Source organism: Gossypium arboreum, chromosome 12 (genome assembly GCF_025698485.1).
Source record: "Gossypium arboreum isolate Shixiya-1 chromosome 12, ASM2569848v2, whole genome shotgun sequence".
In the NCBI taxonomy this organism is placed as follows: Eukaryota; Viridiplantae; Streptophyta; class Magnoliopsida; order Malvales; family Malvaceae; genus Gossypium; species Gossypium arboreum.
This window is the reverse complement of record NC_069081.1, coordinates 23,616,297-23,620,973: the sequence shown is the minus strand read 5'-3', so window position 1 is coordinate 23,620,973 and position 4,677 is coordinate 23,616,297. Positions and strand designations below refer to the sequence as shown.

General features: G+C 37.6%; 1 pseudogene; it reads right to left on the bottom strand.

The window, feature by feature from the left end:
* Nucleotides 1-2,021: 2,021 nt before the first annotated feature.
* Nucleotides 2,022-2,122, bottom strand: LOC128286051 (small nucleolar RNA R71; annotated as a pseudogene).
* Between the last annotated feature and the right edge of the window lie 2,555 nt (nucleotides 2,123-4,677).

Below are 4,677 nucleotides of genomic sequence, written 5' to 3'. Positions count from 1 at the left end.
GCTTCAACCTTGCCATGTGTGTGGCCGGCCATGGGAGGGCTCTCTTGGCTACTGAATATGATATTTTTAGCAGCCCTCTTCAGCTATAAAAGCCACCCTATGCTTCCCATTTCAAAGCATCCCTCAACATCCCTCATTCCACAACATTCTCTCATCCTCTCTTCACTTCTCTCAAAGTTTCCTCTCCATTTCTCCATCCCATTTTCCCTTCCTCTTGTGCCGATTTCCTCTCTTGAGAAAGAGGTGCTCTTCAGCCATCTTGGGTAGGAATCAAGGATTCATAGAAGCCTTGATCGGTGAAGACAACGGAGACTAAGAATGAAGCAACAGTCAAGCCGCAGAGAAACACTAGATTTGCTTTCTGTTCCCTTTCTTTTTAATTTCTGTTGTTTTTATGATGAACATATCTATGAAAAATATTTCTGTTGAAATGGTTATTTTAATCAATTTAGCTTGAATTTAATTCGTGTTGGGTTGATTATATTTTTCCTACTTGAATTATTAAAATAGTGTTTATGCTGTTATAGGCCTCAGTGAAATGCTTGATTAAGTAAAATCATGCTTAAGTTATCTGGCATTATAATTGTTTAGATAACTAAAGAATTAATTGTTTAAACGGATTGAAATTGCAATTAATGGACTCAGTACTTAATCAGTGCATGTTTAATTCTTCTAAGGTAACTAAAAACTAAATCAGCATTGTATTTGGCGATACATATGCCTTGCATAACTTGCAAGATTGTTGTGATTAAATTGTTTCAAGGTATGGCTACTTTGTTACTTCACATAATCTTTTACATGTTCATTAAGTTGAATTAATCGGTTGAATCGACATAGGAATATGCGAGAGATAATTTAATTCAATAAGTATGTATGCACGATAGCATGTTTACTTTATTAAATCTGTTTAGTCGGTTGAATTGGCATAGGGATATGTTCAAGAGATAAATGGAATTCTTTTATTTAGTAAATATGTTCATAAGTTAGCAAACTTCTGGGTTGCCGTGAATTTATTCATAACAGCATAAGCACGAATTTAATATTTCTAAGTTAAACATGTATAATTAATCCAACACAATTATATCATCTTGATTAAATCTTAATTGAAATCGTGCACTAGAACTCTTTTATTTGATTTAAATTGTTTGCTTAGTTTTAAAATCTTAGTTTATAAATCACTCTTTTCAAACCAAAATTATTTTTACCTCGCCAAAGTGTTTTAATTAATTTCATAAATATCACTTTTTACAGTCCTTGTGGGTACGATAACTCGACATTTACTTGTCACTTTATTACTTGTTACGATTGTGTACACTTGCACATTTCCACCATTCCAAGTTTTTGGCGCCGTTTCCGGGGACTATTTTTAGAAACAAAAACATTATTTGTGAATTTATTTTTACATTTTGGTTCTTTTTATTCTCCTGTTCAATTTTACTTAATTAATTAATTCTTCTCTGATTATTTCAGGTGTTTATGAGTATTGACCTAATTATCGACTTACTCCTAGTGGACCCTGAAATAGAACGAACCTTTTGCCAACGAAGAAGTCAAGCAAACCAGAGAAGGACCGAAGAGATGAATTTCGAGAATATTAATCAAGGAAACGAAGCAAACCTTGCTCAAAATCCTATCCTTATTGCTGATGATAGGGATAAAGCTTTACGACAATATGCCGTGCCAGTTTTTAATGACCTTAATCCAGGTATTAGAAGACCTAAGATCGAGGCACAACAATTCGAGTTGAAGCCAGTCATGTTCCAGATGCTTCAGACAGTGGGCCAGTTCAGTGGAATACCTACTGAAGATCCTCATCTTCATTTAGACTGTTTATGGAAGTGAGCGACTCTTTCAAGTTAGCCGGAGTACCCTAAGATGCATTACGATTAAAACTATTCCCGTACTCGCTGAGGGACAGAGCTTGAGCCTGGTTAAACTCACTACCACCGAACTCGATTTCTACATGGCAAGAGTTAGTAGAGAGATTTCTTGTGAAGTATTTCCCGCCTAGCAAGATTTCTAAGTTGAGAAATGAGATTACTGCTTTCCAACAAATGGATGATGAGTCCTTGTATGAGGCATGGAAAAGATTCAAAGAGTTATTACGAAAGTGCCCTTATTTGGGGATAGGTGAAGTTCGACCTACTATGGTTACACTCCAGCTAGCAAATCGATCCTTAGCACATCCAGAAGGAAAAACCGAAGACGTATTGGTAAGTGTAGATAAGTTTATCTTTCCTACTGATTTTGGAATTTTAGATTTCGAAGCAGACAAAGAAGTACCAATTATCCTGGGAGACCGTTCTTAACAACCGGAAGGACACTTATTGATGTGTAGAAGGGTGAACTTACTATGAACATTTAGGGTGACCAGGTAACATTTAACGTTTTCAAGTCAATGCGATTTCCTGACATAGTAGATGATTGTTCTGCAGTATCCAACTTAGAGGAATTAATAGTGGAGAAGGAACTCAACTCTGTTGAGGATCCTCTGGAAAGAATTTTGACATCAGACCCTTCAAGTGATGAAGAGGAGGATGGAAACTTAGCTTTGCTAGAAGCTAATCAAAAGGGATTTAATCCACAATCCCGTTTTGAATCTTTGGATTTAGAGGAGAGAGATTACACACAGCCAAAAGTGTCAATCGAAGAGCCACCTAAACTAGAGCTCAAGGTATTACCTTCTCATTTAAAATATGTTTATTTAGGTGACACTTCTACTCTGCCTGTGATTGTTTTAGCAAAGTTAACTGCTGAGCAAGAAGAGAAACTTATCTTAGTTCTGAAACAATTTAAGAAGGCTATCAGATGGACCATAGCCGATATTCGCGGTATTAGCCCATCTGTATGCATGCACAAGATCATCCTAGAAGATGGTGAAAAAGGGATGATGGATGGACAACGAAGGCTGAACCCCATCATAAAGGATGTAGTGAAAAAAGAGATTATCAAGTGGTTAGATGCAGGTATCATTTACCCCATGTCAGAAAGTTCATGGGTAAGTCTGGTTTAGTGCGTACCAAAGAAAGGAGGTATCACGGTCATAGAGAATGAAAATAACGAGTTGATACCGACTAGAATAGTTACGGGATGGATAATATGCATCGATTACCAGAAGCTGAACAAGGCAACTAGGAAGGATCACTTCCCTTTGCCGTTCTTAGACAGATGCTAGATAGACTCGCGGGGCGAGATTACTGCTATTTTCTCGATGGATACTCGGGGAACAACCAGATTACGGTTGCACCAGAACATCAACACAAGACCACATTCACTTGCTCGTACGGTACATTTGCATTTAGACGCATGCCATTTGGTTTATGTAATGCACCTGCTAAATTTCAAAGATGTATGATGTCTATTTTCACTGACATGGTTGAGAAATTTTTGGAAGTTTTCATGGACGACTTTTCAGTGTTTGGAGATATGTACGATGATTGCTTAGCCAATCTGGCTAAGGTACTTAGGCGATGTGAAGAAACGAACCTAGTACTTAATTGGGAAAAGTACCATTTTATGGTACGAGAAGGTATCATTCTGAGGCATTAGATAACAAGACATGGGATCGAGGTAGACAGAGCAAAAGTAGATGTTATTGAGAAACTCCCACCTCCAACATCTGTAAAGGGTGTTAGGAGCTTTTTGGGACACGCCGGGTTCTATCGAAGATTTATCAAGGACTTCTCCAAAGTTGCTAAACCTTTACGCAAATTATTGGAGAAGGACATGATATTCAAACTTAATGAGGAATGCTTAAAAGCTTTCAATGACTTAAAGAATCGATTAGTCACGACACCCATAATTGTCACACCAGACTGGGACTTGCCATTTGAATTGATGTAGGAGCTGTCATGGGCCAGGGAAGGAACAAAGTTTTTCATCCCATCTACTATGCAAGCCGAACTCTGACAAGAGCTCAGTTAAACTATACGGTAACAGAAAAAGAGTTACTTGCTATCGTATTTGCTTTTAACAAGTTTTGATCTTATCTTGTAGGTACCAAGCTAACTGTCCATACAGACCACTCGGTAATTAAATATTTACTTGCCAAGAAAGACACTAAGCCGAGGTTGATCCGATGGGTACTACTACTTCAAGAGTTTGATTTGAAAATTCAAAATCGAAAGGGAGTAAAAAACCAAGTAGCAGATCACTTGTCCAGATTGGAGCCGCAAGAAGGGAATTCTCCACTTGTATCGATTCAAGAAATATTTCTAGATGAACATATACTGAAGGAAAGTCATGTCCATAATACCCCTTGGTTTGCTGATATTGCTAACATTTTAGCTTGTGGTTTAATGCCGTATGATAAGACATATCAACAAAGGAGAAAGTTTCTTCACGATGTGAAGTACTATTTCTGGGAGGAACCATACCTGCTTAAAAAGTGTATAGATCAGATGATTAGGAGATGCGTGGCAGAAGAAGAAATACCGCAGATTCTATACCACTATCACTCAGCCCAAGTGGGGGTCACTTTAGAGGAACTCGTACTGCAGCCAAAGTATTGCAAGCCGAATTATTTTGGCCAACACTATTCAAAGATGCATATGCATATGTAAAGAGTTGTGACTGATGTCAAAGAGTTGGAAATGTCACCAACAGAAATGAGATGCCTCGAATAAACATCATTGAGGTTGAATTATTTGATGTTTGGGGTATTGATTTTCTTGGGCC